A 14,660-nucleotide genomic window follows, 5' to 3' on the forward strand; every position below is an offset into this window, starting at 1 on the left:
GACAAGGTCTTGCTGCAGAAAGCTGGTTCCTAATCAGATGGGAGGCAAGACACAAGAGTAATTATGAAAACATTGCCAGAAAATCTAAGAGCCAGCCTCCAAGAGGCCTCAAGCTGGCATTGGGGTGGAATCTGGAGAGTTGATCTAAGAAGACTTCCTGGAAGAAGAGAACAAGGGGCACAGTGTGAAGGGAGACAGGACCAAACAAGACAGAGAGAAGGGAGGGCATCACATGGAGGAGAAAGGCTGACCTCAAAACTCACAGTGATGAGATGGGGGCAGGTTTGAGATGCTGTGGGTGGTTAAACCCCAAAGACCCAGGATGATCAGCCAGATCTGTAGTGATCTTCCCTATATGTCCCTCCATCTCACGGAAGCAGAAACCCTTGATCTAACTTCATCTAGTTAGAGAGACACCATTCCACCTCACCTCCACCCTAGCCCACTGGGGATGGGGTGAAAGGATGTGAAAGGGGTTCCCCAGCCCATTTGAGCCCAAGAGGGGGCTCTCCTGCCTAGGCTCTGGCCTTCAATGAGGAGAGGGACCACGAAGGGGATTCCCTTCTAAGTTCCCTTCCTCATCTTGAGGACTGAGAAATACCTGGCTGGGGTCCCCCCACCCCTCCCTAGGTTTAGGAGCCATTAAAGGGGAAGAAAAATGGGGGCACAAAGACAGGGTCTTCCTAGGGCTCTCCTAGGGATAGGGGACCTTCCAGGTCACCACCTGGATAGGGTTACATGCTCTGAATTACATGAGGATGAGGAGGCCAGGCCGGGGGCTTTTTGAAGTGTCTCCACATTTGTTCTTCCTTGATTGCCATGTCAGGCCATCAGGGCCAGCACGAAAACGTGGCCAAGGTCACCAGCCTGGAAGTGCAGAGCTGGAATTAATGCCAAGATTTCTCCTAAATCCAAGTCAGGCCTTTTAATAATAACAAACAAATCCTCGGTAACTTTATTTCTTAAATTACAAAATCAAACACGCACGTTGTAAACAAATGCAAAACGTTACAGAATCGCGTGATTTACGAAGTGAGAGGCAGTAATCCACTCCCAGAGGAGTGGAGCTTGGTAATTCTCTGCAGTCTGCTTCCAGATTTCTCTCCACGTCGCCAAAGATCGGATCTGGGGTGACTGGCCCTCCCCCAGGGACCGGGACAGGAACGCCAGGCCGGAAGGAACAGGGCCGGGCCCCGCTGCAGCGCCGCTGCCTCGGCCGTGCTCCACGCCATGCTCCCGGGGGCGGCCGCGCTGTCCTGCGCCAGGCCCGGCAGGACCGGCTGGGGCCGGGGGAAGCCGCTACGTCACGAGACTGACCCGAGGGAGCCCGCACCAGTCCAGCCAAGATTCCATTACATCACCCGGGGCGTTGAGCCGTCGCGGGGCAAACGCCGCTACAAATCATTGGTCGCCCTTCCAACCAATAGCACGAGAGTATGCAAATCATGTAGCTTTCGCTTCCTTCGGGTCTGGTGTATGCAAATAGACTTCTCTGCGAGGATGGGTGCTGCCGGGGATGTGGAAGGAGAGGGGTCCCGAAATCCGTACGAGGCTGGTTTGAGATTTGCCATCTAGCAAATTCTGAAAGAAATGGAGTGTAATGACGGGTCAGCATCCTTAATTCTTGAGCTTCCTTCCCAGTTAGACCCGCTTTTTGGAGATTCAATTAACCTAAGAAATGGTGCAAAAATTACCTAGGTCAACTGGGAAATGAGAAGGAAGAAATAAGAAATAGATACAGAAAGTGGAACGTACTTTGGAGAACACGTAGTAGGCCAACCCTATCACTGGGGACACAGCAAAAAAACACATCAGACACTGCCGCTGGCCCAGACTTACAGCCCAGGAGGGGAGACTAATGTTAAACCACCTAGCAAATAAGTAATAAGTCCCATAAAGAGTAAACGAAATGCAGAATGTCAATGAAATATTTAATGGGAAGCTGTCATTCAGGGGGGTGTTGAATAAGGATGCTTCTCCAGGAAAGTAATTCAACTGAGGAGTATTTGTCAGGTGGACAGTAGGGGTGAGGGGTGAGGGCAAGTATTCCAGGGTGAGGAAACTGTAGGAAAGCCCAGAGGTGGGGAAGAACTTGGTTCATTCAATAACAGAATAAGGCAAATGACTGGAGCCCAGTGACTAAGGGAGAGCATGGGGATATGAGGCTAGAGAAATGCCCTGGCCTATTCCTGAAGGGCCCTTTGCTAGTAGGCACTATGCTAAGCACTTCCCTGGCTTTGTCTTTTTTCCTTCTTTCAACAGTTCTATAAGGTGAGTTTAGCACTGAGGGAACTGAGGCTGCAAAGTTAAATGATATGCCCAATGTCACATAGATGAGAAATAGCAGATCATGGATTTATATCGAGGTCACCGTGGCCTCAAAGTTTATGCATTGAACCACTAGTTATTGCCTCCCAGACTGGAGTCTGAGGTTCAGAAAGGTGAAGTAATTTATCCCAAATTTCATGGCTTGCAACAGAGCTGGTATGTAGATTTTCACTAGACTGCGAAAAGAGATAGGGCTCAAGAAAGAAGTGAGAGACAGGAAGGGTAAGGAGAGAAAGGATCCACTTCAGCAAGCCCCTAGAACTTGGGGCTTGCTGAAGTAGAAAGAGGTAGAAGTTTTTAAGCATCTGTCTCTGGGGGTGGGAGGCTGCTGGCCAGCAGGCCCCTGCCCTGGAGGCTGCAAGAGCCTGGGCTGCCCAGGCAGCCTGGATTAGCTGGATCTTTTGTGCTGTCCCAGTTGCCAAGCGACACCAATCCTGCTCTCACCATCAGGGCCAGCTCTGGTTACCAGTGACAACTCCCAGAGGAGCACCTGAAGAGACCTGGAGGCAGGCAGGGGTCAGGAGGGAAGTCAAGCCCTTCCCTGTACAGGTTTACCTGGCAATGACGTGGGTATTTCTTAGCTCAGCGGTCCCCAACCTTTTTGGTACCAGGGACCAGTGCTGCTATGAGAATCTAATAATGCCTGATGATCTGAGGTGGAGCTGAGGCAGTGATGTTAGCGCTGCGGAGCGGCTGCATATACAGATGAGGCTTTCCTCGCTCGCCTCCTGCTGTGCGGCCTGGTTCACAACAGGCCACGGACCGGTCCCAGTCTGTGGCCCAAGGGTTGGGGACCCCTGCCTTAGCTCTCTGGTGTACCTTTGGAATCTGTCTTCCCTGTGCCTCCACTGTGGGCTCAGAGGTCCAAACCCACAGGTACACAACAAAGGGGGCAGAGGCATGAGCAGCACCTTGGCACAAGCAGGGCCTTCCGGGGATCGCTACTGCAGGAGATTGGAGGGGAGTCCTGCCCCCACATCTGAGCCCCAAGAAGAGCAACAGAATGTGTATGTGTCTGTCTATCCAATCGATTATTGAACAAGGAATCTGTCATCAGGAAGGTGAGACAACTCACCTGCCTTCCATTGCTCTTTTGGAAAATATCCAAATATCCCACCCTTCTCCACCTCGGGGGAAGATGGTTCCTATCTGTCATAAAGTCATGAAGTAAAGAGGTCCTAACTCTCTGACAGTGCCTATTTTACTGATAGATTAGTGGGGGCGGGGAGGGGGAATGATTAGGTGATTTAACTGTTAGGTAATTTAAAGCATTAGTTTCAGAAAGAGTTTTTTGTTTGTTTGCTTGTTTGTTTGTTTTAGGACTAGGTTTCTTAAAGGTACAGAACTGAAATGGCCACAATCATAATTGTTAGCATATAATCACCAAGCACTGAGAGAATACCCTCCCATGCCCTAGTGGTCTGCGAAAGTCTGCTCAAGGTGCTTTCAAGTGTACAGGTGTGTGTGCCTAGTGTGGAAGGGGCATTAGAGTGTGTGGGAAACTCCTTGGATCCAGCGGCCATGAGCACTGCGACAGAGTGGGCTGCAACATGGGAGGCATGGGGACGAGAGTGGAGTGCAGCCCTGGGATAATGGAGCTTATAGCCTCCAGCAACCCCCAATTTTTCAGATTCCTCTTGATCTCTGCATGGGGCCTTTAGCAGAGAAGAGAAGCAGAGCTCTCAGCTCTCTCTGGTGCTGGCTACAGAGATCACAATGCAGTTTTTCTGGGCAAAGCTCTGGCTCCCAGAATTCAAGGAGGCTGCTGTAAATGCGATATTGCTGTGAGTGGCCTTAGCCACTCAGGCTGGTGAACGGGATCATCCCTCAGATACTCGCACCATAAATGTCCAGACACAGAGTCATTTTAGAACTGTCCCCTGCAGGCCAGGCAGTGTCTCCTCCCAATGAGGGCTAGGTAACCTGAGCTACTGGCAGGCCCTCAGGTCACTTCAGCAGCAGTCAGCTGATGCTCCTGGGGACCATTCATCATGCCCCCAGCCCAGCCCAGCACTGTCATGGCTATTTCCAGTCCCTGAGTATGGAGAAGCTTATGTAACAGGCTGGAAGCCAAGGGTTGGACTAGGAGCACTTGTGGTAAGGGATGGGGCTGCTCCCATCTCCCACTGTCAGGCCAGCCCCTCAGAGCCCTGTTCTACCTGTGGAGATGTGGGATTGGGAGGTCACAGACCTAGTTGGAATCACTGTGGACAGCCTGCTACCTACCAGCACACTTTTTACCCCCTCTCTCCCAGCCTGGCCCAGAAGATGACCCAGCCTCCTTCTTCCCAGGAATCCGAGGCAACCAAGCAGTCTCTCCTTTATCTGCTCGGCCCTACACAGCCTCTGTTCTCTCACCCTCCTCTGACCCTCAAAGGAAGAGGCAAGTGTGTTTGCCACTGGCACCTCTGAGAGGACCCTGTACCTATCTCTGCAGCCCCTTTTCTGATTCTGGTTGGGGACTGGAAGTTTGCACTGGGTGGTTAAACAGGGTTCAAGTACACTTATCACATTGTGGCTTTAGGCAGACTTTGTAAACCCGCCGAGCCTCAGTTTCCTGTCTGGGAAATGGAATGATAATATCTTCTTTTCAGTGTGGTTGTGACCATGAGGGCTTAGAGCACGTTCCAGGAGGCAGAATGCTCGGTTTTGTATCCAAGCCCTATCTGTGTGGCCGTGGACAGATTATCGAAGCTCTCCATGCCTCAGTTTCCTCACGTGTAGAATGTAGACTAATATTACCCAGCTCTGTGAGTCATGAGGATCCCATGAGTCCCTATGCATAAATCACTTCAACAGTGCCTGGCATAGGTCAGCACTGTCTAAGTGTTGGCTATAATTAGACAATGTTTGGAGATCACTTTCCTCAACCTTGGCTCCTAATAAGCTCTTGGTGAAAGGCAGTTGTTATTTTTAACTTCTTTCTCCTTCACTATCTTAATCCTCCTTATAAACCCACCTTCATTTAGCTGTGCAATTCCCTTTAAGTGCCCTCTAATCTCTCCTCTTTTGTTGCTAATCTGTTGTCGTTACCAAAAAAGGCCTGTAAAAATGATATTTGTCTGGTGTTTACATCCACAAAACATTTCACGCTCACTCCTGTCTGGGCCTCACAGCAAACTTGTGACCAGCAGTGCAGCTCATGTCACTGCCCTCATTTTGCAGAGCCGAGACAGGGTGTAATCTGTCCAGAAGCATCAGCTGCTAAGGGTTGTGTCCAGGACTGTGGTCAGGGTATTCCGACCTCGGGCACTGGAGCACACTGAAGGATGCAGCCAGGGCATGCCAGCTCTGTGTTGCCAGGGCAGATTAGCGCAGGGGGCCCTCCTGCTTCCGGCCGCAACCAGACTGAGCACCCACGTCGTGGGAGGAGAGAGGCCTGTGGGATTTATAAATATCTCTCATCCTAGTACTAACCCCGGGAGATTCCAAAATGCTGTGTGATGGTGCCCTCTACTGGACATAAATGGCTCCTACTGGACATAAATGGCTTCTACTGGACTGCTGCTTCTGAAGGGAGAATGGTGAGTGCTGGATTTATTCATATCCACACAAAAATCTGTCGAGGACCTACTATGTGCTGAGCAGTCCTCCAGGAATGACAGAGGTGGAGGGAAAAACTCAAAAAGTCCCTATCTTCCACAGAGATACATTAAGTAGGGGAGGGGGTGACTGGATATAGATAAATACATATATATAACATAATATCAGATAACAAGAAATATTATGAAGAAAAATAGAGCTGGTGAGTGACTAAAGAATGACCAAGAATGTTAATTATAAAGGAACAGTCAGAGTAGCTTCTCTGAGGAGGGAAACATAGCTGGGACCCCAGAGAAGTGAGAGACAGGACCCTTATCTGGGAGAAAGGCCAGTGAAGCAGAGGATGAGTTGGAGGGCACTGAGAAGGGGAAATTCTGGGTGCCTTGGAAGAATAATGAGACCAGCGCGGCCAAGTGTCAGGGAGAGAGCAAACCCAGAGATAGTGATCACTCCCTTTCTTACTGTGGGTGTGCAAAAAAAATAATTTTCTTCCCACCTTCTAAATTCTTCTAACTGGGCTAATAAATTAACATAAGACAGATTCACAGAAGAAAATGCCCCAAATTTTTTACAGATATACATGTGGGGGTGCCATGACACCTGAAGATGCATTGGGCGGTTGAGGTTTATATGCCATTTTGAACAAAGGAAAAGGGAGATATGGGTCTGGGGTTTCAAAGGGAAAACAGGTAATTTACAGATAGATGAGAAAGAGCAAACACGTGGTAAACAAACTCTTGCTGGGCCACCCAGAAATAATAGTATACAGAGGGAAATCTAACAAACAGGCTTGGCTAAATTTCTCTCTGTCACATGTATTTCATATTATGATGCTCAGGTGATGCTCCCTTCTTTTAAGCAGGTTTTTCTTTCTGAATTTCTTTAGGCAGGTAAGTGGGGGGTGGTCAAAGTTTCTTTCTGTGTCCTTTGTTTCTTTTTCTTTTTTTCTTTTTCAATTACAGTTGGTATACAATATTATATTAGTGTCAGGTGTACAACATAGTGATTAGACATTTATATAACTTATAAAATGATCACCCAGATAAGTCTAGTACCCATCTGACACCATCTTTTGTTTCTTAATAACCAGCTTAAAGTCAGTATTCCAAAAGACATTATTATGGGATGGCAAAACTTTGGTCCCTTTCATTACTGGCATGGCACATGTAGAAGGGAGAGTAAGAATCACATGGCTGAGAACAGTCCTGCTTAAAATACAAGCACATTAACATCGACAAACAAGTACTGAGTGGGCTATGCCCAGGGCTTCACCACAGCCTGTGAAGTGGATATCCCTGGAATTATCACCATTTTGCAGATGAGAAAACTGAGGCTGAGAAAGGAAGAGGTTATGTGGTTTGCCGAAGGACGAAAATACAAAGTCACAGAGCAGGGACTTGAATCTGGGTTTGTCTGACTCCAGAATCCAGGCTTTAAACCATGACTTGTGTACTCGTTGGGGGAAAAAAAAAGAGGGGTGGTGGGGCAGGACATAAAACAGCATTTAGAGTATGGTTGCATTTGTATTAAAATATATTTATATGTTTATGTATGCAGAAAAAAAAGACTGAAAGCCAATACATCAAAATAAGATGCTCTCTAGGGGTGAATTATGTATGCACTTTCCATTGTGGGCCAGAGAACGAAGGGGGGTCGTGGTGGATAATTTACCTCCCAGAAGGTGAGAGAGAGAACGCCCTTAGCATTAACAACAAACACACCCCAAACCAGACACTTCCTTTTCATTTACGAAGTGTCTTCTTTTACTGTCCTTGGTCTTCATGACTGATATTTCACAGTGTGGAAACCCGAGCCTCAGGGAGGCTGCGACTCAGTTTGTAGCATAGCTGAGACCAGGACCTACATCGATTGATATATCCCAGAGTCCTCCAGGGGTCAAGTCAAGGAAAGAAGAGAGATAGATGGTCAAGGAAGATCTGAAACCAGGCGGTTTAGAGGGCAGGGCAAGGATGCAACGACGAAGAAATGAAGCAATTCCCGAGTCTTCCTAGCAGAGGGCGAAGCTGCCCTGAAGCTCCGCAAGCCTGCCGAGGCCCGTTCCCGCCCTGGACCGGCCCCTACTGAGACCCAGGGAGCCGGGAGCAGCTCCGCGGGCTTCTTCCCCGGATTCGAAAGTCTGGGGGCGTGGAGATGCGGCGGGCCAGGGAGGAAGGGAGGACCCGCAGGAGAGGTTGCCGGGCAGGGATGATGTGGCTGTCTGTGATGGGGTCAAGTGTACTGGGGCACCACGCAGCTGCGGCCGGGAGAGTGAGGTGTAAGCGAGCTGGAGATGCTGGTAGGCGTGTGCAAGGAGAAGGTCCCGGCGTGGGCGAGGGAGGGGGAGCAGAATGTCTGTGGGACTTCCTGAAGCGGCAAGATTTGCTGCTCCGAGGAAGCAGTTACTCATTCAGGCTCTGCCACCTGCTTCACTCCCAGCTCCCAGCCAAACACCACCCAGAGTCCCCATCTCCGCCCCCGCGCCAGCTAATGGCGGCTACACCTCCAAGCTGGAACCTGCCTCTGCAATTTAGTCCTCAGCCTCACGTTGGGAGGGGGCTGCCCAGCTAACTCAAGTTATCGCACTGGAGTGGTACCGCCCTAACCCCCGCCCACTTCAACCAAGCACAGAACTTGAAGGTCAGTCCTGCTCATGGGGCTACTCCCCTACCCAGCACTACCACCAGTCTGATCTCCTCCTGCTGACCCCCAACCACTGGTCTAGACATGAACCCCTACTCAGCCCCAGCTTCCTGTCCCCTCATCTCACCCCTGAGCATTAGCGACACCTAGTCAGCCAGCAGGTCTTGGATACCTGTGTTGTGTCCCCACTCCCTACTCCAACCAAAGTGGGGACACAGATGTATCTAATGGAATCTCCTTGCCCTCCAAGAGCTCCCAGTCCGTGGGGGTGATGGTCACCACATATACCAAAACTTACACCGTGACACAGAAAGTGGTTCTGTGCCAGTGGGAGGCACAGGCCCAAAGCTCCTGGAGGATGACGCTGATGACACGACCTCGGACGGGGGAGCGGGCTGAGTTCTGACAGTATTTGGAATGCCAAGGTTCTAGGTGGAAGGAAACTCAGACCGCCTCGATTCATCTTCATTCAACATCCAGTCTATAAATCCTTATTGAGTTTCTGGGGTGTTTTTAAAAACACCAATGCTCCAGCCCACCCCAGAGCTCCTGAATCAGAATCTTAAGGGGAAGGGTATTTTAAATGTCCCCCAGGCAGTTTGTTGATATAGGTGGTAACCAGTAGCCTTGCATTCACTTAACCAGAGACCATGTTCCTCATATATAGTGGGGACTGAGTTGCGACTTCAATCAGAGTGAGATTTGGAAGAGCTGAAAATGGGACCTGGATGACCTCTCACTGTGGTGGGGGAGGGAGGTTGCCAAATGGATCTGGCCAGCTGTGAGGGGGGCTGTTAAGTGCCTCTGTAGGACAGCAGTGGAGGGGGGTTGTAAAGAGGCCCAGAGGGGCAGTAGTTGCATAATTTTTACTTTTTGCATAGATTTATGTGTTCTGTACCAAAAGGACTGAACTCCAAGAACAGGAAATTTGTTGAGGTTTAGGGGGTGTCCCTTACAGCAAAAAATTCTTGTGTCTTGATGCCAAATAAGTTCTATATAAGCAATGCTGCCCCTGAGCTCGGGGCCCAGATCTTCAGAGTGCTAGCTCCTCTGGGACCACTGATGTAATAAACCTGAGTTCTCCAAAAACAAAACAAAACAAAAATTCTTGTGTCTTGCAGTTTAGTAAGTGTGTTTCCTCCATGCTCCCCGTGCCCCAGTCCACTAGCCTTAATACCATGTGGGGTTCCATGCAGAGAAGGTATGTAAATTGAAATGAATTAAGTTTGATAACTGAAGTTCTGAGCCAGGTGTTCATTCAGTCAGACATACTGCCTTCAGTCAATGTCGTTTGAATGCTCACTCAGTGCCAGGCACAGCAGGGTGTCAGAAAGCTTCAGATGGGTCGTGCGGTTCAGAGGAGGATCCACTTTCTGAGTGTGGGGCAGGACTGAGGAAGGGCTGAAGAAGTGGCTTCTAAGGAGGGAGAGCAGCCTTGGCAGCAATTGACTGATAGCGAACCCTACTTCCCCTGGTCAGAGCTAAGAGAGGTGCAGTGTTCAGAGGTCGCCACCAGGGGTCAGGCGTGCCTGCTCTGTTCTCCAGTGTCTGTCTCATCTGGCTATTTTATTCTGTTGAGGAACCCGCCTTGATGCCCTGTCCTTTTCTCTCTCACTTTCTCCGTGTTCCTTTCTTTCTCACTTCTCGCAGCCCGTCACCCGCTCCTTTAGATCATCCCATTCAGCCGTCAATGCAGGACCAAGAAGCCTCCCAACGACACAGACTGACGTTTCTCCTGACCCTCGGAGAGTCCCACCGCCTATCTCACTTCCCCAACTTCACAAGTGACTGACACACAGCAAGTGCTCCTGCTGTCCCTCCTCTTCTCTTCCTGCTGCCATTCAGCTTCGTCCTCTGGTTTCGCATCCAGAGAAAACAGGCGTGTTTGCGTGTTCATTCCTTCTAACGGGTTTGCTTACGTGGGTCAGCAGAGCTCTTCTCCAAGCTCCAGCCCCTTTTGTGGCCTCCGTGGAACTTCATCTCTCTATACCCGATCTCCTCCTTTTGCTATCTGGTACATCTCGGACTCTGCTCCTTCAGGTCCCAACTTCCCACCTTTTCTATACACCCCATGATCCCGCCCTCCAGCCCCTCCGCAAGTGAGTCCCGTAGCTTTAGAGGTTTAACTTCTCTGAATGGCTGAATGGTTGCCTCTCATCTTGACCCTGTTCTCATACTCTTCCCTCCAGGAAGCCTTCCCTCTCCCCAGTGTAGACTCTAGAGACGAACAGATATGAGAGGATGCTGGCTCTTCCAGGTACCAGCTACGCGATCTTAACCTCTCTAATTTTCAATTTCTTCATCTGTAAAATGTGCTGTGAGGCCTAAGTGAGGTGATGGATGCGAAAGTGCTTAGCACAGTGTCGAGTCCATAGCAACTGCTCTGGGAGATAGTCTCTGGTCCTTTCAGGTACAGCTGCCACACCCACTGTCACCCAACTCTGGTTCATCCTGCTGATGGGAACCTACCCTCATCTTTGTGTACTGCCTGCTTCTGCTCCCCTACCCTTGGACAGACCAAGGGACTCAGGGGCATGGCAGCCACCATGCTGAGAGAATGGAGCTAGATGCAGACTGTGTGGTGACCTCAGACCACAACTCTCTGTCTTTAGGGCTGTGTCCTCCCTTTACCATGCCCAAGACCTGGAGTGGCGTCTATTCTCTTCCTTCTCCCTGGAATTATTGGGGGCCCCTCCTGGCCTAGGAAGGGGAAAGGGCTCCCCCAGAACCCCCTGAGGCTTTGAGAGGACCAGAAGGCTGGTGGGAGGTGAAGGAGAGGAGGCAGGGCAGGGGGAATACCGACCACACAATATTCCGACTCCCTGCTCCTTTCCCTTCCACCCCCATCTCTCCACCAAACACGATCCCTGGGTTAATTTTTAGCATCGCAGCTCGCACATTAGTCACTCCCTGTCACCCACCTACACGGCAGGAGGCTGCTGTGCTGGTGCCATCATCCCATCAGCTGAGAGGTGGGATCCAGCCCCGCCCTGGGCACCCCCTCACCCTCCTCTTGGTGCACATGGCTATCCAGGAGCTCCCTTCAGCATGGGTGAGGAGTAGACATCACTCCCAAGACAAGCGGCGTGCGGGGCGGGGAGGGGAGGTGGAGAACAGGCTGGTAGGAGAGGGGCTGGGCATCTATTCTTGGAGGAGAACGTCAGGAAGGCCCTTGCAGTCTTCCCCCACCCAAGTAAGGTGCTAGGCTATGACCAGGCAGCTGGTCTCCTGGCAACTCTGGGCTCTGGGAACAAAGGTGTGAGGTCCCCTAGACCTCAGCCCCTGGGAGCTGCTGTTTGCCATCGCAGCAGAGCAGCTGTTCAAACAGGGAGCTTAAGGAAGCTCCATTTTCTTAATCAAATGTCCTCCCCCCTCTTGGACCAGGGAGGGCAGGGTGGCCAGGTGCAGGTGTCCTGGCTGGAGCTGACACCCAGCCCCGAAGGTGTGTGTGAGAGAGGCCCACGCATGCCAGCTACAGATGGAGCAGGGGAAGGGCCTCCTTACCCCACCCTCCAGGGCTGAGAGGTGGGAGGTGCTGGTTACCTCTGTGCAGCTGGCCCCAAGGAAGCATTCCTGGTTATTGTGTGCTAGGCCCTGTGAAGCCTTGGAGGTACAATGTAAACAAGGTAGAGTTCTCTGCCTTAGGAAAACAAAAGACAGATGCAAAAGAAGTCAGTATAAATTACCTGTTGGGAGTAAGTGCTATCAAGAAAGAAATAGAGGGTTCAAGATAAAGAATAATGGGGCCAGAGAACTACTTCTGATCAGATCAGGGAAATCTCTCTGAGGAAGTGATGTTTATGCTGAGACCTGAGGATGGAGGAATCAGCCTTGGAAAAAAGAGTATTTCAGGCAGAGAGAACAGCATGGGCAAAAGTAAGAGGCAAGAGAGCTTGATATATTTAATAGGGCCAGAAAGAATAGCGTGGCTTAAGTATGATAAGTGACATGGAAGGAGAAACTATTTGAGCTAGAAGAGAGAGGCAGAGACCAGATCCTGGAGGGCATCATGCAGGGCACCCCAATATAGTTGCAGAGGCTGTACACTGCCAAAAGCTCCAGTTGCCAAATTGCTGGGCCTGTGTGGCTGCTGTCAACCCAGAGGAAGGGATACATTTTTGTAATTTTTCTTCCCAGAGGGACATGTTATGAATAAGCCATGATAAGGTTTGGATTTTCTTCTTTTATTTCAAGGGAAGCCATAATGGATGTTAAGCACAGGAGGGTTGTGATCCAATTCCCTGACTGCTTGCTGTGTGAAGGGGCAGTCTAGGGGCAAGAGAGGAAGCAGGGAGCCCATTCAGAAGGCAAGTGCAGCCAACAGTGCAGGAGGGAGACGGTAGGAGGTGGCCTGGCTGAGGGAGGTTGCCACTTAGACCTCTGAAAGCCATCTTTTGTATGTTGGCTATTGTCAAGGAGGAACACTGGCACACGAGTCTCAAATCTTAGGCCCAGCTCTGCCACTTACCTTCGGTGTGACCCTAGACAGGTCACTTGGAGATGCTTTGAGCACACACTGTATTTAATGAGGTTCTACTATATGCTAGCATTGAGCAAGAAATACAACAGTGAATAAAACAGAAGAGATTCCTGAGCCCTACCATAAGAGGGGTACATCCTAAAGGGGAATGGGGCCAGGCAAAAAACAAAACCCATAAAAGTCCAGACTATTTCAGATGGTGATGAGTGGCATGATGAAATGAAACAAAGCTCTCTCACTGCATGGGTGTGACAGTATTTCGGACAGGGTGGCAAGGGCTTTGGGAGGCACAGTTGAGAACTGAAGGACAACCATGAGAAGAGCAAGTTTAGAGACCTTAGAAGTGGTGGATCTGAAGTGTATCGCATACACCAAGGCCACCGGAGCAGGAGACAAGGAAATGAGTCAGGCAGGGGTCAGATATCCCAGCATGGGAGCTAGAATCTTGTTCTAGGGGTACTGGGAAACGATTGAGGAGTTCTGGAACAATGGAGTGGTCAGTAGATTTGGCCTGTCACAGATTCACTGGATGATGACTAAGATCTCTACAGGAGACCCCAGACCCCAGGAAGAGAGGGTGCCAAATACGGTTATTTACACAAGGACAGTTAAGAACTTGAGATGAGACTTGTCCACCACCTGGTATGGGTATTTGGGGAGGGAGGCTCAAGATGCACTGAAACAAGAAGCCCAAGTTCTGAAGAGGCGTGGGGCCTCCAGTTCAGGCCCATATATGTATGTTAAAAATCCCCCAGACTATTTCCCCAGCTGCTGGCCCCAAGCAAATAAGATGTAAAATATAGCGTGTGTGTGTGTGTGTGTACACATGTGTGTTGGAGGTGGGGTGTGCATTGGAGTCAGAGCTTGTCTGATCCCAATCCCCCCCCTCAGGCAGTCACCACGCTGACACAGATGCAAAAAAAATCCATCAATTTTATACAGTTTGTGGTTCAGAAGCAACGATATGCAAAACGGTAGAACAGTCTGCGCTGCCCCCACCCCACCTGGACATGCTCATTCCTACCCCTCAAAGGGCAGAGAACCCAAGACCCCTGCCTGGCAGGACCCAACTTAGTTGTGGACCCCTGGGAGGGGCCAAGCCCTTAGGGGTCAAGGCTGGGAGCAGGGGGACCAGCACCTTAGTCTCCCTCAGGGAACCACTGGTTAACTGGAACAGTGTGCGCGCGCGTGCGCGTGCGTGCGTGCGTGTGTGTGCAGGGTGGAAGAATGTCCCCACCATAGGCCATTTCTCCTCAAGGCCAAGGGTGGGGAGCAAATAAAGCTGAGAAGAGGGCTTCTGGAAGAGAGTCCCTCCCAAGAGGAGTTTTCCTGGACACCCCACAAGGCACTACTGACCAGATGTAGGATGGCACGCCCCATCTTTGGCCTCAAAACCCCTCCCAACCAGAGCTCGCCTGGTTTTCCCCTGCACCTGCTCCCACTGTGGTTTAGGGGAGGAATAAAGGGGTCTGAGGCCTGGGTTCCCACTGGGCAGAAATAAGCCAGGAACCTAGCAGGCCAGCTGGGCTGGCAAGGACCCTCACCCGCTGCTCTGGTCTCCTGGGGTCCCCCTAGGCCAGGCGCCTGTCCCGCCCTTCCCCCCGCCCCCTTTTTGCACTAGTTGGAACGAATAAATAAATAAATACCTCCCACCCCGCCCACCCCTCCC

The 14,660-nt window shown here is 50.7% G+C and overlaps 1 long non-coding RNA gene across 1 annotated transcript; it reads right to left on the reverse strand.

Annotated features, from left to right (window-relative positions):
• Nucleotides 1–525: 525 nt before the first annotated feature.
• On the reverse strand, nt 526–1,345 carry LOC111732584. Its single transcript, XR_002777617.1, has 2 exons — nt 988–1,345; nt 526–867 (listed from the first exon to the last, which is right to left on the reverse strand). It is a non-coding gene; the product is annotated as an uncharacterized LOC111732584 (long non-coding RNA).
• Nucleotides 1,346–14,660: the final 13,315 nt, after the last annotated feature.

Source organism: Pteropus vampyrus, unplaced genomic scaffold (genome assembly GCF_000151845.1).
Source record: "Pteropus vampyrus isolate Shadow unplaced genomic scaffold, Pvam_2.0 Scaffold471, whole genome shotgun sequence".
NCBI lineage: Eukaryota > Metazoa > Chordata > Mammalia > Chiroptera > Pteropodidae > Pteropus > Pteropus vampyrus.